Raw genomic sequence first — 23,849 nt, forward strand, 5'->3', positions numbered from 1 at the left:
ATATGTGTATCACTGACAAGACAGTATTTATTGTCCTTCTCTAACTGTCTATGAACTTAATTTAAATACTGCTTGATTCAGAAACCTTAATCAATAACCTGTTAAATGTTCTCACAGTCAATTGTACTCACATGTAACAATTAAATAAAAGAGTCTACCTTCACAAGTTTCCTCAATGACTCAGCTTTAACAGCTAATCAGTAAAATACAACAAAAAACTGTCCTAAGTTTCCTCAATGATCTGTGCCAAATTGAGCAATTTAGCTCATTCTTCCAATTCAACAAATGTTTGAGGAGCCACCATCACGCATTCAACTGCCCCCCACCACCCTAAGATCACTAAAGGCATTAATCTTCCTGTTTAGACAAACTTTCCAACATTATTCCTGACTTCGCTTTTTACCATTTTGTATTTACAAAAGAAAAGGCTATTGAGCAGGATGTAAATCCTGAACTGCTTGAAAACAAGATGACATGTATTATCATAAATAAAAGAAAATCAATAGGATGGAAGTGAGGCTAATTCTTTAAAGATTAGATGATCTCCTCTGCTAGACAACTGTCTTGGCAGGCAAGTCAAGAACAATTCCTTTTATCCTTGTCCTTTTAACTTCAATGCAAACTTTTAAAAAGCTTGAATTTGATACCTTTTAAATTCTCTTTTCATATGATAACGATAGGGGACAAATGCCATTTGTCTCAGTAGTCTGTAAATAAATGCAGAGCTTTTACCTCAAATTTTATATCTGGGAGCCCATTCCATATGTTAATCACAATGAAAAAAGTAGCATTTCCCGAGATCAAACCTAACTTTTGCTTCAATTGGACTAATCTTGATGACTACATGCCATTTCCTCAAAACTTAATTTTAAAATAATGTTACAGACTTCCCTATTCCATATCGCTTAAAACTTCTGAAAGGACAAATCGGTATATCTTTTCAAGCTGAAAGACCAAGTTTCTTTAGTCTCAAATCTCAACATGAGCAATCAGTTTCATGTTTACACTATTTCCCATACTTGAATACCTTGTTTATACATGACAAAAGTACTTAAGGTGCAACTTAATTACAATACTGCAGTTTGCTCATGATTTATTTTGATCACTATTCCATTATTTTGACTAAATAGATCAACATCTATAAAGTTGAGTGTGTAGCGCATGAAGCTTTAAAAAGGAAGAATCTGGACTTTTTAAATTTGAATTTAGGAAGAAACACTCAGCTTGGACAGTTTTAGTTTCACTAACAGATAGTTCTGCAGAAATTTTAGCAGAAGGGAAATGGATAAAACAGATAGGTAAAGAAAATAGTTTACAATGATTCAAACATAGAATACCTGACAGTCAGGACTTTGTTAATTGTTCAAGACCAGAATTGTTTGGATAAAACTCTAAACTCTAAGCCAGTGTATATGAAGGCTTCAGAAAGAGGCTCTCAGGCCAGAAGGCATAATATCAGAGTAAGGGATTCGACATTTTAGACAAAATGAGGAGAATTTTCTCTCAGAGGGTAGATAATTTATGGAATACTTTATTGTGGAAAGCTGTCAAAGCTGGATCATTAAGTACATTCAACACTGAGATAGACAGATTTTGAATCAAAAAGGGAATTGAAGGTTATGAGAAAAGGCAGGAAAGTGGAGTTAAGGATAATTTGATCAGCCATGATCTCACTGAATGGCAGAGCAGACTTGATGAGTTAAATGGCCTATTTCTGCTCTTATACCTTATGGTCTGGATCCTAAATATTTCTAGCTGCAAAGTGTTCAAAGAAAACAGGAGAGGAACAAAGGAAGATGGGTGGAAGTATTAATTAAGAATACAACTGCGGAAGAGAAAGATTCTGTCTTTGATCCCTATAGGAGATTCTATCTGGTTGCAGCTCAGAGGCATTAGAGATACTGTTATATTACTGGGTATATACACCATAAGTCACCACCTCACGGGAAAGATAGAAAGGAACAAAGTTTTCAAGGATATTACAGAGGTATCAACTTTATAATAACTAAAATAAGGGGCTTTAATAAAAATTAGGATAGGAATCTTGTAAAAGACAGGGTGGGGCAAAAGTTTATAATCTATATTCAAGAGAATGTTTTAGATTAGTATATTTTTGATCCAATGAGGGAGGTGGTATTGCTACAATTGGTTGTAGAAAATTAGGTGGGTTAAATGGTACAAACTTCAAAAAACAAACATTTAAGAGACTGTGATTATAAAACTTCCTTTACAGAAAGTGTATTCTTTCTTAGATAGGGAGTCCAAATCTCTGGGTGTTGTCTCACCAAAGGTCTTTTATTACTGCAGTTAAGACATCCTGACCTCAGAATTAAAATCCTCTTGCACTGAAGGCCAATATAATATTTGCATTCCTAATTGCTTGTGGTGTCTACTTATGTAGATTCATTGACTGGTGTACAAGGGCACTAAGATCCCTTTGTATATCCCAATTCCAAATGTACCAACCATTAAATGAAATAGATTTATACTGGGAGACAGATGGTATCGGTATGGGCTAAGTGAGTACTTTTCACTGTGTGTTTAACAAGAAAGAAAATGTTTTCATAGTCCCAATGAAAGAGGAGGCTACTGGAATGGAATGGACTTAATTTTAAAAAAAGATATTGGAGGGAGAAGCTGGCTTCACGTAACATTTTAAGAACTGGTTCAAATGCATCCATGAAATACTGGGAGAATAAGATTTGAAATGTGCAAGGATAATAGCCATAATCTTTCAACCTTCCTTTGATTCAGATGTGCTGCTAGAGAATTAGAAAATTGCAAATGTTACACTCCTATTAAAAGAAGGTTGCAATGATAAGCACACCAAGTACATGGCTAGGAAGGTGGCTTCGTGGCTGGGAACTAAAAGTAGTGGTGATCAGTTGTTTTACAGATTGGATGAAACTTTACAGTAAATGCTGCAATAATGACCAAGACTTGGGTTTGCAGGACACAACTTCTAAAATTTGTGCACGATGTGAAATGTGGAAGCAGTATGAGAGTTGAACGGAGATAGATTTCAAGATCACACAAATTGGGGAAATGGATAGACACGGGACAGATGACATTTAATGCAGAGCACTATAAAATGGTATCTTTTGGAATGTGGGATTTCCAGGAGCACAGGAACCTTCAGGACTATCCGAAAAAGGTGGGAGTGAGATGAGCGGAGCTGTTCTTGCAAAAATCTGTCACGGATACGATGGGATGAATGTGATGTAATCATTTTATAATTCAACAATTGAAATTGATTTTATCAAGACTTTTGGGTCTTTCTCAACTTGATTTCCCATTATCTCTTCTATGTGTGTGAGCACCAAATGTGTGCTTGTACCTTTTCTACAAAGTAAACTTTTGAATGATTGAAGGGAAGACAGGGCTGTGCAAAGAAAGCTCTGAAATAATTGTCAGTTCTTTTTGGAAATTGCCTTAGCTTGTTTTGATCTTCTACTCGTTTGTTTCTGTATCTACTGCAGATGCCAGAAACGTCAATTCTCCTGCTCCTCGGATGCTGCCTGAAAGGCAATTCATGTAGGAGTTTACACTCAGTCCTGCTTTACTGCAGCAATAATTCTTTAGGCATGGTCTCAAGTACCATATAGTTACTGCTATGTCATGTAATAATACAGCACAAAATGGTTTTTCAGCACATTAGCTCTTAAACAGTATTTTGAAAAAATAATCCAGTAAGGGTCAACATGGTGGCTCAGTGGTTAGCCCTGCTACAGCACAGCAGCAGTAACGTGGCCCCAATTCCACCATCAGGTAACTGTCTGTGGGAGTTTGCATGTTCTCCCCATGTCTACATGGGTTTCCTCCAGGTGCTCCAGTTTCCTTCCACAATCCAAAGAAAAATGCAGGTTAGGTGGATTGGCTGGGCTAAACTGCCCATAGTACGCAGGGATACATAGGATAGGTGGGTTAGCCACAAGAAATGCAAAGTTACAGGTATGAGGTAGGCCTCGGTGGGAAGCTCTTCAGGAGGGTCAGTGCGGATTCGATGGGCCGAAAGGCCTGCTTCCATACTGTGATTCTGTCCTTGTTCTTTATCCTGTTCTGTATTTGTTGAATGCCCTTTGAAAACTACCATTGACTCTATACCCATCACCTCATTCAATACTGCTTTCAAAAATACTTTTTTTCAAAAATCTTTGCATTAGCCTCATAACTAGCAATCAGGTTTAATCAACCACCAAAGTTCTTCTAAAGCTGGAACATCTTAGAAATGCTCATGAAAATGAAGTAGTAAATGGACATTCAAAATCTTCCTTGGAAGAGAAAAACTGCACCACTGCCCCCCATTACAACCTCATAAAAATGTCAAGACAGCCCCAATAATTAAAATAAAACTTGAATCCTTTTAAAATCCCTATTTCCTGATCCAAATTATTCATCAGGCACTGAAAAGCATCTCGAAGATAGATAAACCTATTACAAACCTCATTTATTTTGTACATCATGGATACTGGTAACCACCATGGGGGGAATAGCAGGCACATGGCAGCTTGCAAGCAGAAGAAGAAAAAGCAGGAGGATGGAGGATGGCAAAGTCTAATGGGTCTACCAGTCACGAATACAACTGGGTCATGTCACAGCAAGCATAAGTAGCCTTCAGACATGCTGGACTCTATATCCATCTGCCACTGACCATACAAACATAAGATACAGGAGACAAAGAAATTAGGCCCTTTGGCCCATTGAGTCATTTGATCATTCTCAACCCCACTCACTTGCCCCCTAACCTTTCATCGCCTTACTAATCTAGAACCTCTCTCTGTCTTAAATACACTTGATGACTTGGCCTCTACAACTTTCTGTGGCGATGAGTTCCATAGATTCACCATTCTGTGACTGAAGAAATTCCTCCTTCACTGACTGCCTCAGACTTGCTTTGTGAGGCAGCAACCCTCATTCCAACATAACTTCAGCCGAAATGAGGGGCAAAGATCTCCAAAGTGGAGACTCAATTGCAGAATCAGGAAATTTCTCAATGCTCGGATTCTGCCTCCTTGACAAAATGCAGCCCAGTGGTGTCACATTATGGACGGGCTCCCACTCCACTTGTAGTTCAAAGTAAAAAAGGCCAAAAGTCCAAGATTATACTGCCACTTTTGTATTCATGAGCAAAATCCACCTTACAGTGATATAAACATGGTAGTATAGTGAACTCTAAGGTAAAACACTGTTACATCTCAGAAGTCAGACAGTAAATATCAGTGATTTAAGTCCTGATGGATTTGTTGTTATCTACTAGAGTAGATTTGGCAGTAATTGGCTGAGTCAGAGCTTATTAAGATGGTCTATCAAGATGTGAAATTAGTTGAAGAAACACCATTAAAAATTCTCTTCTGGTTAACCTGGTTTTGAAGGATTTGATGAAATGCATAAGGTAAGAAAATTATAAAAGTCATCAGCCATATGTAATGGACTTAGAGAGTGGGCTTGAAAATGACAGTTTTTTTTTGTTTCAGCAAACTGCCTCACAGCAGTAAGCAGATCTATACAGTTTTGCAATTTAGATTAAGGACATTTGGGGCAATGTAAATTTTGTTTATGCTGTCAGTCTTCTCTTTGGTAATCTGAATAGTTCTCTGTTTTAAATGATGTCTCAACATTCTCCAACAAAAAACTTCTTTTCTATCATATTAGTATGCAGAAAACAAGAAAAAGTTCAATTCTTTTTCAAATACAATCATTCCTTCATATTTACGAGGATTCAATTTCTGAGCACTCCTGCCAATGATAACATTTTCAAATGCACAACTCAATTAAAAGGTGAAAAATAGGTTAAAAATCACAAAGACATGATTTTTGCCCAGAAATGTTGATTTTTGTTGTGACTTTTTTTGGTGCATATAGACAAATTAGCAATTTTGTGATTTCATGGATACACAGAATTTACTGTACAAGATATTTCTGAATTTTCATATCTGTACAAAGATACAGCTTCAATTATGAGCAATTTTAATCTGTACATAGATAGGGCAAATGAAATCAGTTAACGATACAATAAAGGAGGAATTCATGAAGCAAGCATGGGATGATTTTCTAGCTCAATACTCTGAGGAACTAATGAGAGAACAGGCCATCTTATTGTACTGGGTATCGTCTAATGAGAAAGGAAATAATTGGAATAAAATCCGAACAGGACTAGACAAGGTAAATGCAGGAAGCATGTTCCTCATAACCAAAGATTCTAGATCCAAGGTTCACATTTAACAATAAGGGTTAGACCATAAGATGAGGAGAGATTTCTTCAGCCAAAAGTGTGGAGAGTCTGTGAAATTCTCTGCCAGAGAAAGCAATTCAGGCCAAGCCACAATGTTTTCAGAATGAGTTAGATATAGTTCGGAGAGCTAAAGGGATCAAAGGGCATGGGGAGAAACCAGGAATCGTGTACTGAATTAGACAATGAGCCATAATCATATTGAAGAGAAGAGGAGGACTGATGAGCTGAATGGGCTAATCCTGCTCCTTTTTATTTGTTTCTATCATTTATTAAATCAGTCATACATTATATAGATAATCAAATAAAATTGTAGTGTATTTTATACCTTTTAAGTCATTCACCTCATTGTTGATTTTAGAAGTAGTGTACATTTGGAAGACACCATTTCAATTGAAGCTTTTCTGTTATATTATCAATTTATTTTCAAATGACCCATCTTCAACCTAATGTTTGCTTTCAGCAGTTACACTTACATCAGAAAAAAAATCAACTTATGAAATAGCTGTTTTCTTAAGAAATTCTCTTCATTTTCAATTTACACAAGAGAGGACAAAAAAAACCCAGATTTTTTTTGCCAACATATTGTGATAATTTTTTTTAACAATCTGCCAAATTACTCTACCATATTGTAATCATCTCCGGACATGTAACTACTTTGTCTTTAGTGCCAATGTGAAATTGGAAATGGGAAGGGCTGGAGAAAAAAATATTTTGGTCTGTTTATACTGTACATCTCAGTTTGCAATTTTTTTCCAAAAATATGCTGTTCCAACTTAGAATGAAGTCAGTAAGTTATAAACAATAACAACTTAGCTCTGAAGTAATTAAAATCCATGATGACTTTATACACAAAACTTAAAGCCACACTTTGAAAAGCACAGTGATAAGGTGATTGATGTTTGTATTTTGTCATAATTAGTTTGTAATAAGTAGTTTGTAATAATTAAAAGTGGACCATAGAAATTACCTGTACCTTGTGCTCCTCTCTAGTTTCTTAGCCATAAATTCTGAAATGAGGCTAAGGGAAGGAAAAATAAATTTATGGAATGCACATCTTGCTGCCTCCTTATTCATTTGTTGCTTTTTACCATTGCTTACGTAGGGCCATCAACATCCTCTTGCTTTTTCTCTGGCTTTCTTCAAGACTCCCTCAGTCCATGTCTAAATGCTATTTACCATCAAATTGACATTATGAAACTGTTTGAGGGACGAGATTCTGCACAGGCTACAGACCCTGATATCATTCAGCATAGTACTGAAGACTTGTGCTCCAGTGCATATTGTGCCACTACCCAAGCTATTTCAGTACAAATATATTAGCATCCATATAGCCATGTGAAAAATTAACCAGGTATATCCTGTCATCAGAAGCAAAATAAATCCAACCAAGCTATTAACTGTCCAATCAGTCTACTCTCGATCATCAGTAAAGTGATGGAAGGTGCCATCGACAGTGCAATCAAACTGCATTTGCTCAGCAATAACCTGTTCACTGACACTCATTCTGGGTTCTATCAGGGCTACTATGCTCATTACAGACTTGGCCCAAACACGAACAGAACAGCTGAATTGCAGAGTTGAAGTCAGAATGACAGCCCTTAGCATGAAGATTTTACGTGACTAAATCTGGCATCAATAAGCTCTAGCAAAACTGAAGTCAATGTGAACTTGAGGGGTGGCCGTTGGAATCATATCTGTCGCATAGGAAGATGGTTGTGGTTGTTGCAGGTCAGTCTCTCAGCTCTGGGAATAGAGTCATAGAGCCATAGAGATGTACAGTATGGAAACAGACCCTTCAGTCCAACTTGTCCATGCCAACCAGATATCCCAAACCAATCTAGTCCCACCTGCCAGCTCCTGGCCCATATCCCTCCAAACCCTTCCTATTCATATACCCAACCAAATGCCTTTTAAATGTTGCAATTGCACCAGCCTCCATCACTTCCTCTGGCAGCCCATTCCACACACGTACCACCTTTTTGCATGAAAAAGTTGACCTTTTATATCTTTCCCCTCTCACCCTAAACCTATGTCCTCTAGTTCTGGCACCCCCCACCCCAGGGAAAAGACTTTGTCTATTTACCCTATCCATGCCCCTCATAATTTTATAAACCTCCATAAGGTCACCCCTCAGCCTCCGACGCTCCAAGGAAAACAGCCCCAGACTATTCAACCTCTCCCTCTAGCTCAAACCCTCCAACCCTGGCAACATTCTTGTAAATCTTTTCTCAACCCTATCACGTTTCACAACATCCTTCTGATAGGAAGGAGACCAGAATTGCACGCAATATTCCAAAAGTGGCCTAACCAATGTCCTATACAGCTGCAACATGACCTCCTCTCTGCAGAAATTTAAGGTGGCACGGTGGCTCAGTGGTTAGCACTGCTGCCTCACAACATTAGGGACCCGAGTTCAATCCCAACCAAGGGTGACTGTGTCAAGTTTGCACATCGTCCTAGTGTCTGCATGGGTTTCCTCCAGGTGCTCAGATTTCCTCCCACAATTCAAAGATGAGCAGGTTAGCTGAATTGGCCATGTTAAATTGCCCATTGTGCTTAGGGAGGTGTAGGGTCGGTGCATTAGTTAGGGGTAAATGTGGAGCAGCAGAATGGGTCTGGGGGTTACTCTTCAGAGAGTTGGTGTGGACTTGCTGGGCCAAACGATCTGTTTTCACCCTGTGGGGATTTCACAAGTTCATTAGGTTCTAACCATCTTCAGTTATTTCATCAATGTCCTTACCTCAATTACATTTAGAAATGGAAATGTTCACTGATGATTGCACTATGTTCAGCACCATTTGCAACTCCTCAGATACTGAGGCAGTCCACACCCAAATACTGCAAGACTTGGGCAACCTACAGACTTGGAGTGATGAGAAAAAAAGCACCTTTCACATTACATAAAAGCAGGCAACGACCAGCTCTAACAACATGATAATCTAACCATCACTCCTCAACATTCAATGACATCACCTCAGAGAATCTTCCACTAACAACATCCTGGGGTTACCACATTTAAGAAACCTCCGCGTGCTCTGGTTTCCTCCCACAGTCCAAAGATGTGCAGGATAGGTGCATTGACCATATCAAATTGCCCATACTGTTAGGTACATTAGTCGGGCTAAATGTAGAGAAATGGGTCTGGGTGGTTAACTCTTCGGAGGGTTGGTGTGGACTTGTTGGGCCGAAGGGCCTGTTTCCATACTGTAGGGAATCTAATCTAACCTAATCTAAACTGGAGTAATCAGCTATTACGGTGAGAAGATCAGGTCAGAAGTTAGAAATCTTGCAGTGAGTAACTCATCCCCTGGCTCTCCAAAGTGTGCCCACCATTCCCAAAGTTTAAGCCAGGAATGTGATGTAATACTGCCGTGCCACCCCCCACCACCCCACTTGCGTGGATGTGACAATCTAACAACTTTAAGAAGCTTGTCATCATCCAGCATGAAGAAAGCCACGTGACTGGCACGACATCTACAAAAATCAGTCCCTCTGCTACCAATGCTCAACAGCAGCATATTATGTACCAGGCGTACTGTAGAAATTCACCAAATATTTTTAGTTAACACCTTCTAAACCAATGACCTCTAGAATCTGGAAGGACATAGACAGTAGACACATGGGAACACTATCATCTGCATGTTTTCCTCCCACTCACCACCCTGATTTGGAAATATAACACCGTTTTTTCATTGTCTTTGGCCAAAATTCTGGATCGCCCTTCTTTGTGAGTATACCTGCACTAAATGGGCTGCAGCAGTTCAAGGAGGTAGCTACCACCATCTTCTCAAAGGCAATTAGGGATGGGAAATAAATGTTGGCTGAGCCAGCAACTGCCACATCCTGGGAATGAAAATAACTAGTCAGATGTTTATGCGATTCAGTGAGATCCCACTCAATCTTTTCAATTCCACTGAACACAGGATCATACATTTCACCTTATACAAAAACCTGCCATTCCAATAATCAGTCTGGTGAACCTTTGCCGCACTCCCTTTATGGTACATTTCATTGGTAAGGAGGCCAAAACCACACACAATACCCCAGGTGTGGTCTCACCATGGCCCTATACAGCTGCATTAAGACTTTCTTGCCCATGTATTCGAACCCTCTCACCTACTTATCTGCTCAATGTCCTCGCATGCCTGTTTTCAATGACCCATGTACAAAGATAGTCACATCCCTTAGTACATTAACAGCTCAATACGTATCATCACTTGAGTAATACTCTGCCATTCATTTCTCACTGGGCAATGGTTACTGAACAATCTCTCTGGCCCTAAAGTCCTACTTCTATTTGTTGCAAGTCAAAATTTCCCATTATGACTCAGAATCATAAAAAAACTTAGGACATTTATTATATTTAAGCATGCATTCAAATTCCATATTCCACTCTATTTTGCTTTGTTTGAAATTTATAAAATGTGAAGAAAAATCAATACATTTTACTTTGTGGTTTGCGGTGTCTGAGAAACTTTAAAATGTGATTAGACATTTGATGGCATCAGTATGGTTAGTCATCGGAGATCCACACTAACAAAGCCAGAATGAAATCAGCACTAAGAATGGTGAAATCCATTCCATGTAAATAGTCAGATCTTTGTGGACAGTTTTCATGAAAAGTCAGCAGCAAAAAAATGTCACTTAACTGCTGGCTATAAAGTGCAGACCAGAATTGTAACATCTTAAGAAGCTCAATCTATCATTTTTTTAAAAAATGAATAGTTTGAAAGGGAAGGAATCCTTCGCAATTTATTCAAAACTAAAGTATCAAAGAAACAACAATCAACAAAAACTGTTATTTAAGATGTCACAAGCTCCAAGAGACAACACAAACAAAACATTTGCCTTTCAACTCATATTTGGAAAAAACTCTAATCTACGACAAAGAAATGTTATAAATTCAGGGCAAAAGATTAGTGAAATGGATAATCATGCAATGAAATAAGCTATGATTATAATTAGATCAACACCTTCAATAAATTCATTTACAAAAGCTAATTTGCAACACTTCACTTATTCAATGTCACTGAGCCACACTGAACATAGATTCATTGCTCCCCAGTGATCTACCTGCAGCTCGCTCAATGGGTTTTAATTAAGCATGCAAGTTCGAGTTAAATAACACTACTGTGCTGCAACCTGTAGAGTCATAGAGATGTACAGCATGGAAACATACCCATCAGTCCAACCCGTCCATGCCGACCAGATATCTCAACTCAATCTAGTCCCACCTGCCAGCACCCGGCCCATATCCCTCCAAACCCTTCCTATTCATATACCCATCCAAATGTCCCTTAAATGTTGCAATTGTACCAGCCTCCACCACATCCTCTGGCAGCTCAATCCATACACGTACCATCCTCTGCGTGAAAATGTTGCCCCTTAGGTCTCCTTTATATCTTTCCCCTCTCACCCTAAACCTATGCCCTTTAGTTCTGGATTCCCCATCCCCAACGAAAAGACTTGCCAATTTATCCTATCCATGCCCCTCATAATTTTGTAAACCTCTATAAGGTCACCCCTCAGCCTCCGACGCTCCAGGGAAAACAGCCCCAGCCTGTTCAGCCTCTCCCTGTAGCTCAGATATTCCAACCCTGGCAATATTCTTGTAAATCTTTTCTGAACCCTTTCAAGTTTCACAAAATCTTTCCAATAGGAAGGAGATCAGAATTGCACGCAGTATTCCAACAATGGCCTAACCAATGTCCTGTACAGCTGCAACATGACCTCCTGACTCCTGTACTCAATACTCTAGCCAATAAAGGAATGCATACCAAATGCCTTCTTCACTATCCTATCTACTTGCAACTCCACTGTCAAGGAGCTATGAACCTGCACTCTTTGTTCAGCAACACTCCCTAGGACCTTACCATTAAGTGTATAAGTCCTGCTAAGATTTGCTTTCCCAAAATGCAGCACCTCGCATTTATCGGAATTAAACTCCATCTACCACTTCTCAGCCCATTGGCCCATCTGGTCCAGATCCTGTTGTAATCTGATGTAACCCTCTTCGCTGTCCACTACACATCCAATTTTGGTGTCATCTGCAAACTTACTAACTGTACCTCTTATGCTCGCATCCAAATCATTTATGTAAATGACAAAAAGTAGAGGGTCCAGCACCGATCCTTGTGGCACTCCACTGGTCACAGGCCTCCAGTCTGAAAAACAACCCTCCACCACCACTGTCTGTCTTCTACCTTTGAGCCAGTTCTGTATCCAAATGGCTAGTTCTCCCTGTATTCCATGAGATCTAACCTTGCTAATCAGTCTCCCATGGGGAACCTTGTCAAACTCCTTACTGAAGTCCATATAGATCACATCTACTGCTCTTCCCTCATCAATCCTCTTTGTTACTTCTTCAAAACTCAATCAAGTTTGTGACACATGATTTCCAACGCACAAAGCCATGTTGACGATCCCTAATCAGTCCTTGCCTATCCAAATACATGTACATCCTGTCCCTCAGGATTCCCTCCAACTACTTGCCCACCACCGAGGTCAGGCTCACCGATCTATAGTTCCCTGGTTTGTCTTTACCGCCCTTCTTAAACAGTGGCATACGTCTGCCAACTTCCAATCTTCCAGCACCTCACCTGTGACTATCGATGATACAAATATATAAAGCAAGAGGCCCAGCAATCACTTCTTTAGCTTCCCACAGCGTTCTCAGGTACATCTGATCAGATCCTGGGGATTTATCCACCTTTAACCATTTCAAGACATCCAGCACTTCCTCCTCTATAATCTGGACATTTTCAAAGATGTCACCATCTATTTCCCTACAGTCTATATCTTCCATATCCTTTTCCACAGTAAATACTGATGCAAAATTTTCATTTAATATCTCCCCCATTTTCTGTGGCTCCACACAAAGGCCGCCTTGCTGATCTTTGAGGGGCCCTATTCTCTCCCTAGTGACCCTTTTGTCTTTAATGTATTTGTAAAGAACCTTTGGATTCTCCTTAATTCTATTTGCCAAAGCTATCTCATATCCCAGTTTTGCCCTCCTGATTTCCCTCTTAAGTATACTCCTACTTTCTTTATACTCTTCTAAGGATTCACTCGATCTATCTTGTCTATTCCTGACATATGCTTCCTTCTTTTTCTTAACCAAACCCTCAATTTCTTTAGTCATCCAGCATTCCCTATGCCTACCAGCCTTCCCTTTCACGCTTACAGGAATATACTGTCTCTGGATTCTTGTTATCTCATTTCTGAAGGCTTCCCATTTTTCAGCCTTTACCTGCGAACATCTGCCTCCAATCACCTTTCGAAAGTTCTTGCCTAATCCCACCAAAATTGGCCTTTCTCCAATTTAGAACTTCAACTTTTAGATCTGGTCTATCCTTTTCCATCACTATTTTAAAACGAATAGAATTATGGTCGCAGGCCCTAAAGTGCTCCCCCACTGACACCTCAGTCATCTGCCCTGCCTTATTTTAAAGAACGGAGTGTTCCAACCGAATCTGAAGAAAAGCAAAATTTCTAATTTTCAAAACTGAGCCTCTCAGATTTTGAAAATAAATGATCTGATTTTGCTGGGGCCTATTTCATTAAGTAGTCTTGCACATTCATATTTATATTCTGTTTTTGTTCACAATGTTGGTAAATGCACAAGTTGATAATGATGCAGTTAGGGCAATGGATTATCTTGGAACTTGATGAACAACAATCTTTAACCAACTAGATTTAATATTGAAAAATAAATGAAATGTTGAGCTGGAGAATGCAGTGTACAAAAAGAAAACTAAAATTGGGAAAGAAAGATTAAATGTGAGAGAGAGAGAGAGAGAGAGAGAGAGAGAGAGAGAGAGAGAGAGAGAGAGAAAGAGAAACAACAAGACACTAAAAAGAAAAATAATAAGAAATGCAAGTTTTACAATTTGACATCATTAAAATATCCCAAAACAGTCTGTAGCATTTTTAACTCCTTGAGGAACAGAGGCCAATGGACAGCGATTAGCAGTTAGTGCATTTTTCAAGTGAAAATTACTAGACTTAATCATTTGTTAAAAATTTAAACAGCAATTAAATGAAAATGTAGCAACTACATGAAAGTCAAAATGCAATTCAACACTTTTGTGAAGTTAATACTGGTCACATACAAGTCAGACAGCAACTTGCCTTGATTTACAATTTATACCTCCTCCTCACAATATGTTACTCGATATTTTGCTTATGAATAATCGTATGCTTCATTTAGATGTTGTTTTTCAATGTAGGATTTGTATTTTATCCTTTTTTTATCTCTACCTCACTACCCTTCTTGAATCCTCCACTGCCTGCCTGATATGTAACACTAGATGAGCTAAAATGTCCATGATAGATATTATCAAGATTGAAGCCACAGGCACTAGCCTGCCTCCACAAGCTCCATTCTTTAGCAACAAACTCAATTTCTCTTCCTGTCAACTATCTAATGCTGAACCTGACTGCAGAATCTTGGTATTCTATTCAACTTGCAAAAAGAACTTGCAACTGTATATGTGGAGTAAAACCACTCACATCCACTGAAACAATAGCACCTTATTCTGCCTTGCCTGGGCTATGTTTGACTACTCGATGCTTTCCTGGCTAATATCCCAAATTATAAACTCACCTCAACTCTAAACATTTAGAACTTTGCAATCAATGTCCTAAATTGCACCAAAGTTCCTTCATCCATCAAACCCTGTGCTCATTGTCCAACATTAATGTGCAGTCAAGTATTCCTCAACTTGTAAATTATCTTCTATTTCTTTTAATTTCTTCCATAATCTCACTGGTTCCAATTTCGCTAGTCTGTTTGAGTCTCACACTGTTCATGAAAACTGCACTTCTGTAATCCTGATCTCGTCATCCACTGTTAGCTGCTCCATCATTAACGGCCATGCCTTCAGCTGCCCAGGTCTCAGATCAGCAATTCCCGACCAACAATTCATAAACTTGTTTCTTGCAATTTCACTCACCTTGCAACAGTATAATTTTCCAAGTATAAAAATGTGAAGTCTGTTTTTCTTTGCAAACAATATCGGGAAAAATTGAGAGAGAATCAGATCAATTGCTTGTCAATTAAAAAAGATATGTAATAATACAATTCAGATAATTAAAAAGATTGCATTCTGGTCAATTCTTGAAAAGGAGACAATTTATAAATTTTACAGACCAAATAAATTTATTTTTAAATTTTAGATTATCCATTACTTCTGCGAAGTCATTCATTTGAGGAATTGATTTGAACATCAATAACAAAATTGGAAAGAGGAAAGCAATGGTAAATGAATTATATGCATTTACAGAAATAAACAAAAGTGCAGCCAGCAACTCAAAGTTACTTTCTAGAAGGATAATGCATAATTAATATTTGGTTTTACCTTGGAAAATTTCTGCTGTAGATTGAATGGTCAATTCGCTTTTAGAAAACAAAGATCTCATTGGGACAACAAAAATACACGTTAAGTTAGAGTCATAGAGATGTACAGCATAGAAACAGACCCTTCGGTCCAACTTGTCCATGCCGACCAGATATCCCAACCCAATCTAGTCTCACCTGCCAGCACCCAGCCCACATCCCTCTAAACCCTTCCTATTCATATACCCATCCAAATGCCTCTTAAATGTTGCAATTGTATCAGCCTCCACCACATCCTCTGGCAGCTCATTCCATACACGTACCACTCTCTGAGTGAAAAGGTTGCCCCTTAGGTCTCTTTTATATCTTTCCCCTCTCACCCTAAACCTATGCCCTCTAGTTCTGGACTCCCCGACCCCAGGGAAAAGACTTTGCCTATTTATCCTATCCATGCCCCTCATAATTTTGTAAACCTCTATAAAGTCACCCCTCAACCTCCGACGCTCCAGGGAAAACAGCCACAGCCTGTTCAGTATCTCCCTGTAGCAGATCCTCCAACACTGGCAACATTCTTGTAAATCTTTTCAGAACCCTTTCAAGTTTCACAACATCTTTCCAATAGGAAGGAGACCAGAATTGCACGTGATATTCCAACAGTGGCCTAACCGTTGTACAGCCGTAACATGACCTCCCAACTTCTGTACTCAATACTCTGACCAGTAGAGGAAAGCATACCAAACGCCTTCTTCACTATCCTATCTACCTGCGATTCCACTTTCAAGGAGCTATGAACCTGCACTCCAAGGTCTCTTTGTTCAGCAACACTCCCTAGGACTTTACTATAAAGTGTATAAGTCCTGCTAAGATTTGCTTTCCCAAAATGCAGCACCTTGCATTTATCTGAATTAAACTCCATCTGCCACTTCTCAGCCCTTTGGCCCAACTGGCCCAGATCCTGTTGTAATCTGAGGTAACCCTCTTCGCTGTCCACTACATCTCCAATTTTGGTGTCATCTGCAAACTTACCTCTTATGCTCGCATTCAAATCATTTATGTAAATGACAAAAAGTAGAGGACCCAGCACCGATCCTTGTGGCACTCCACTGGTCACAGGCCTCCAGTCTGAAAAACAACCCTCCACCACCACCCTCTGTCTTCTACCTTTGAGCCAGTTCTATATCCAAATGGCTAGTTCTCCCTGTATTCCATGAGATCACCTCTCACCCTCGGAACACGCAGCCCTCCACTCCCTCCGTTCCAACCCCAACCTCACCATCAAACCAGCTGACAAGGGAGGCGCAGTAGTAGTTTGGCGCACTGACCTTTACACCGCTGAGGCCAAACGCCAGCTCGCAGATACCTCCTCCTACCGTCCCCTTGACCATGACCCCACCCCCCACCACCAAACCATCATCTCCCAGACCATCCATAACCTCATCACCTCAGGGGACCTCCCATCCACCGCCTCCAACCTCATAGTCCCACAACCCCGCACTGCCCGTTTCTACCTCCTGCCCAAAATCCACAAACCTGACTGCCCCGGACGACCCATCGTCTCAGCCTGCTCCTGCCCAACCGAACTCATCTCGGCATACCTCGACACGGTCCTGTCCCCATTAGTCCAAGAACTCCCCACCTACGTTCGTGACACCACCCACGCCCTCCACCTCCTCCAGGATTTCCGCTTCCCCGGTCCCCAACGCCTCATCTTCACCATGGACATCCAGTCCCTGTACACCTCCATCCCCCATCACGAAGGACTCAAAGCACTCCGCTTCTTCCTTTCCCGCCGTACCACCCAGTACCCTTCCACCGACACCCTCCTTCGACTGACCGAACTGGTCCTCACCCTGAACAACTTTTCTTTCCAATCCTCCCACTTTCTCCAAACAAAAGGAGTAGCCATGGGCACCCGCATGGGCCCCAGCTATGCCTGCCTCTTCGTAGGGTATGTGGAACAATCCATCTTCCGCAACTACACTGGCCCCACCCCCCATCTTTTTCTTCGCTACATTGATGACTGTATCGGCGCTACCTCGTGCTCCCACGAGGAGGTTGAACAGTTCATCCACTACACTAACACCTTCCACCCCGACCTCAAATTCACCTGGACAGTCTCGGACTCCTCCCTCCCCTTCCTAGACCTTTCTGTTTCTATCTCAGGCGACCGAATCAACACGGACATCTACTACAAACCAACCGACTCCCACAGCTACCTGGACTACACCTCCTCCCATCCTGCCCCCTGTAAAAACGCCATCCCATTCTCCCAATTCCTTCGTCTCCGCCGCATCTGCTCCCAGGAGGACCAGTTCAAAATACGTACAACACAGATGGCCTCCTTCTTCAAGGACCGCAATTTCCCCCCCGACGTGGTCGACGGTGCCCTCCACCGCATCTCCTCCACTTCCCGCTCCTCCGCCCTTGAGCCCCGCCCCTCCAACCGCCACCAGGACAGAACCCCACTGGTCCTCACCTACCACCCCACCAATCTCCATGTACAGCGCATCATCCGCCGTCACTTCCGCCACCTCCAAACAGACCCCAGCACCAAGGATATATTTCCCTCCCCTCCCCTATCAGCTTTCCGTAGAGACCACTCCCTCCGCGACTCCCTTGTCAGATCCACACCCCCCACCGACCCAACCTCCACTCCCGGCACCTTCCCTTGCAACCGCAGGAGGTGTAACACTTGCGCCCACACCTCCCCCCTCACTTCTCTCCAAGGCCCCAAGGGAAACTTCCATATCCGCCACAGATTCACCTGCACCTCCACCCACATCATCTACTGCATCCGCTGCAGCCGGTGTGGCCTCCTCTATATTGGGGAGACAGGCCGCCTACTTGCGGAGCGATTCAGAGAGCACCTCTGGGCCACCCGGACGAACCAACCCAACCAACCTGTGGCACAGCATTTCAACTCCCCCTCCCACTCCACCGAGGATATGCAGGTCATTGGACTCATCCACCGCCAAACCACAACAACCCGACGGTCGGAGGAGGAGCGTCTTATCTTCCGACTGGGAACCCTCCAACCGCAGGGGATGAACTTGGACTTCACCAGTTTCTTCATCCCCCCCCTCCCCCCACCTTGTCTCAGCCGGATCCCTCCAGCCCGGCACCGCCTTCCTGACCTGCAGTCTTCTTCTTGACCTCTCCGCCTCCATCCTACTCCGACCTATCACCCTCACCTTGACCTCTTTCCACCTATCACATTTCCAACTCCCCTCCTCCAAGTCCCTCCTCCCTACCTTTTATCTTCTCCTGCTGAACACTCTCTGCTCATTCCTGAAGAAGGGCCTGTGCCCGAAACGTCGAATCTCCTGTTCCCTGGATGCTGCCTGACCTGCTGTGCTGTTCCAGCAATAAAGTTTCAACAAATGAGATCTAACCTTGCTAATCAGTCTCCCATGGGGAACCTTGTCGAACATCTTACTGAAGTTCTCAACTAAACCTACACAAAATGCGCAAAATCAGCTTTAAAATGTTATTATCAGAACTGTTTTCACATTACAATAGCCGCCAAATACAAGTGATTAAAATACACCTTCCATAACATCAAAACCAGTCAGCATTCTTTACATTACACCATGGAGCTATTCTCAGCATTTCAGCACCTCAATTTTGGCAACTGTTTGAAGCAGAGTGCCACAAGAGAACTTTAAAATTAAGGCTTTGTAGGTCATATTCATATATTTTTGTCTCAGATATTCTACATCGACACTCAGAAAGCAACTCAAGAGGATGGGGATAATGCACAGATGAAGGAGTTGTACATGCAACTGTTAATTCAAACTGAAGGCTGAAACATGCTGTCTCATTAGTTAGAGCAGATGGATCAGAATAAATGACTGAATAGCCAAGTTTTAATTTCCCAAAAGCCAAACAGAGCTGAAAACTTTTCACAGTATGACTTGAAAAATCAACAAAAAAAAGAGACTGAGACAAGCTCCATCTGTCATCCCAAATGCTTACAACTAGTCTGTCACCTACCATTCTGCATTTTCAAAGGAAACACATTGAAGCTATTTTACCAATAAAATAGCAACCTCCCACAAAACAAACAGAAACATGATCCATTTCAACACTGATGCCTGAAGAAAATACTTCAAAGCACCAGGGGTCCAAAATATTGTGCATTTATCACCGTAACTGCAAAAAAAGCAACTTTGTTTACTTCATGCTATAACAGGGACAAAATAGCAAATAACAAGATGACAACTAATTAAAATACTCAAAAAACAAGTGTTTCTACTCAATAAGATAGACGATCTGGAATGCATTGCTAACAAAGGATGGTGAAAGCAGTTCCAGTTTCAAAAAGGTTTTGCATCTCTATTTCAAAGAGGGATTTTTGAGAAAAGAGAAAGTTTGTGGCATTCATGGGTGGTTTGGTCTGACAGTGGGCACAAGTACATTGGGTAGAATGGCCTCCTTCTATGTTCTACAATTTGATTTTTTCAGATACAGCAACAAAGTACCATGAGTTCTATTAATACAGATATGAATAATAGGCACACAGAGGGAAATTCCTTATTCCCATATTGGCTGAATATTGCTCTCAGATTGAAAATTCCTGCATATTCTGAATCACAAAGTGTTTCTCGAATTCCTAAACAGGATAAAATATAAAGATTCTGTGGAAAAACAGAGTTAATGTTTTCAGTTCAATAAGACCCTTTTTCCCTCTTCATACTGAGCTCAAAACATTAACTATTTTTTTCTCCATAGATGCTGCCAGATTTTCTGAGTTTCTCAACATTTTCTGTTTTTATTTCAAAACTCAATATTTTGCTATTATAAACAATAAAGATTGCTCACCAATAGCATCTCCCTCGCTCCACTGTAACTGAACAGGAATTTTGTATTGGTTTTCACTACAGATGATGGAACTAACAACTTAAAGTGATTAAGCAAGAAACAGAAGGGATGGAGGAATTCAGGAAAATTACAACCACCAGAAAAGTAATATTGAGTACATTTTTGGAAATGCAGGCAGGCTTATGCCCAGAAAAGAAGACACCAAACAGGAAACTAGAGGCATATTAACTTAACATCTATCATATGGAAAATGTCAGAAGCTATTCACAATGAAGTTATAGCAGAGCACTGAGATATGTTCAAGCTAATCAGGCATGGTTTTTTGAAAGGGATCATGATAGATGTTAAGTTAATATGCCTCTAGTTTCCTGTTTGGTATCTTCTTTTTTGAATAAAGGTGCTGTATTCATTATCTTCCAATTAAAATTAAAACCAATGCATCAACTACTTTTCTTGCCACTTCTTTTAAGACTCTAGGATGACGTTCATCAGGATCTGGGCATAAGCCTGCCTGCATTTCCAAAAATGTACTCAATATTACTTTTCTGGTGGTTGTAATTTTCCTGAATTCCTCCATCCCTTCTGTTTCTTGATTAATTTGTTGGAGTTCTCTGAGGAAGTAATATGCTATAAATAGAGTGGAACCAGTGGATGTACTGTACTTAGGTTTCAGAAAGGATCTGACAAAGCGTCACATCATAGGTTATTGTGGAAGGTAAAAGCTCATGGTGTAGGGAGTAGCACATTGGAGACCGAAAATTGATCAGCTAACAAAAAACAAAGGGTGGGCACAAGTTGTTTACAGGTTGACAAAATGGAATGTGTGGTGCACCAAAATGGACTGATGCTGGGATCTCAACTGTTTACAATTTATATAAATGTCTTGGATGAAAGGATGGAAGGTCTAGTTGCCAGATTTGCTGATGAGACAAAGTTAGACAGGGAAATAAATTGTGGAAATGATATAAGGAACCTACAAAAACGTTATATTGTTTAAGTGACCGGGAAATGATCTGGCAAATGGAATATAGTGTGGGGAAATAAAACAAAAGACTAGAAAAACCATTTATTTTAGCTGGAAGAACAGAAAACAATAGAGATCACTGAGCTCAAAGATGCTGAACAATCTGTATGTCCTGGTGCATGAATCAGACAAGGTCAGTTTGCAGGTACATTTGAAAAGGTAATAGAAACTTTAATCTATTGTGAGGGGAATTGAAAACCAAAGGAATTAAGTTATGCTTCATTTCCACAGAGCACTAATGAGACAATGTCTGAAGTGCCGTATACAGTCTTGATCATGTGATTTAAGGAAGATGTAAATGCATTGGAAGCAGGTTAGAGAACGTTTACCAAATAAATGGGTGGATAGTCTTATGAGGAAAGGCTGGATAGGTAAGGCAGGTTTCTGCTGGAGCCAAGAAGCAATTTGATTGAAACAGAAGACTGATGCAGTCTGCATGCACATGAAAAAGAGCTGGACAACATCCAGGTTTGGCTAAAAAGTGATAATATTCACACCAAACACAAGACAGCAACAATTCCTATGACCATGGATGCAGGTGTACTCCCTTGCTCTAGTCTCATTACGCCACTGGTCGCAACATAAAAGGACTCTCTCTATTTACCAAGATGACTGATTGAATATCTTATCTGCATGAAGTTTTAAACATGAACATCTAATCAACCAAGTTTCTTAATAAATACAATTATAGATCAGTTGTTCTGATCTTCTGGCATGTGTGTTGTCCTCAAAGTGTTCATAACACTATCTCCAACAAGTGAGAATCTAACCATTTCCCCATGATGTTCAGTTGGAAGCTTAAATGGGTGACATCTTAAATTTAAAGAGAAAGCTAATCACAGATTCACCAAAAGGAGGCAACAACCCCTCCTCATACAAATAAACGCAAAGTTCTGTGGAGGAAGTCTGAAACAAACACAAAACGTCTGTAGTCTACAGACGTAGAGAGAGACATAGACAGAGCCCGAAATGTCGAGTTTCCTGCTCCTCGGATGCTGCATGACTGGGTGTAGGACCATTCGGCGCGACCCATTTCGGCGCGAGCAATTTGGCGCAGCTCTTATTTATTCCTTTTCAGGCTTACTTACAAGCATTAATGAAAGCAATAAAAAGAAAAATAATGTTTATCCTCTTCAGTAAAAATGTTAAAAAGAAAATAAAAATGAAAGAAATAAGGCAAATACAAAATTGTTGATGGCATTTTAAAGGGTCTTATTTTATTTTAATAATTTGTATATTACTATGTTTTATTTTAATATATTTTAATAATAGTAGTTGAATAATTACTATTGAAACAGTTCTGTGCCAAAATGGGTCTGTGACGAAATGGGTTGCGCCAAACCGGCTGCGCCGAATCGCTCGCACCAAAGTGGCTGCGGCGAATGGTCCCATTCCATGCCTGACCTGCTGTGCTTTTCCAGCACCACTCTAATCTTGAATCTCATCTCCAGCATCTGCAGTACCCACTTTTGCCTAGTTCATTTCAGAGAGCACTTGAATCAACCACATTGCTGTGGAACTGGAGTCACAGGTCGGTCAGAACAGATAAACAGCACAGATTTCATTCTCCAAAAGGTAATTAGGGGCTCAGATGGCTTTCATGACAATTCACATTGCTTCTGTTTTCTTAATCAAAATCTATTTTCACCATTTGCCATGGATGGGGTTGGAACCATGGCACCAGGCATTTGCCTGGTGCCCTGGATTACTAGTCCACTAACATTACCACTATGCCAATAGCTCCCTTTAAAGTGCAAAGCAAAACTTCATAAGTGGAAGCAACTTTATAGAAATAAACAAAATAAAACTTCAATATTAATTTTTAAACCATTTTTAACAAATGAATGACACATAGTTAAAGTTGTACTTCAGCAAATAAAAACAATGAATTGTGACCAATATGATGGTCTAATTTGATTTCAGTCACACACAGTTAGGAGTTAGTGAGAACTTCTATTTCGGAAACATTCCTTCTAGGTTTTTTTTATTAGCACTGATTATTTCTGGTCATTACTTCTAATCTCCAACTACATTACACTTCAAACTAGAAAAGTTCTAAGTAGACTTCAGTAAAATAATATCAGCACTTAAGGCCTCTGTGATTTATCCTTCATTTTAAGTTTGGATTTATGAATTGTGAATAAGTGATACATGGGTTTTTCCGTGTCTGAAGAATTAGTGATGTACTTGGAGGAATTTCTCCAGCCATGTGATTGGTTTTAAAATGGCTCAAAGGTGTAGCTTTCAAAACTAATGAATTATTTTTATTGACATTGGAAGCGTTTACAAATGAACAAGGCATCAAGGTTTCTGCTATAAAATTCTGGAACTTTAAGCTTAAGCAAAACACACAACACAGAAAAGTGTTTATTGTAATTTTCAGTTTTGGAGCAGTTCTGCAGAAGTTCTTGGATGAAGATGAATGGATAAAGTAG

The 23,849-nt window shown here is 40.3% G+C and overlaps 1 protein-coding gene across 2 annotated transcripts in view; it reads right to left on the reverse strand.

The window, feature by feature from the left end:
• Window positions 1-23,849, reverse strand: part of ascc3 (activating signal cointegrator 1 complex subunit 3) — a 544,034-nt gene that overhangs the window by 363,469 nt on the left and 156,716 nt on the right. The window lies entirely within an intron of this gene.

This window comes from Chiloscyllium plagiosum, unplaced genomic scaffold, assembly GCF_037043375.1.
Source record: "Chiloscyllium plagiosum isolate Xiang-an unplaced genomic scaffold, Cpla_swu_hap1 HiC_scaffold_3, whole genome shotgun sequence".
NCBI lineage: Eukaryota > Metazoa > Chordata > Chondrichthyes > Orectolobiformes > Hemiscylliidae > Chiloscyllium > Chiloscyllium plagiosum.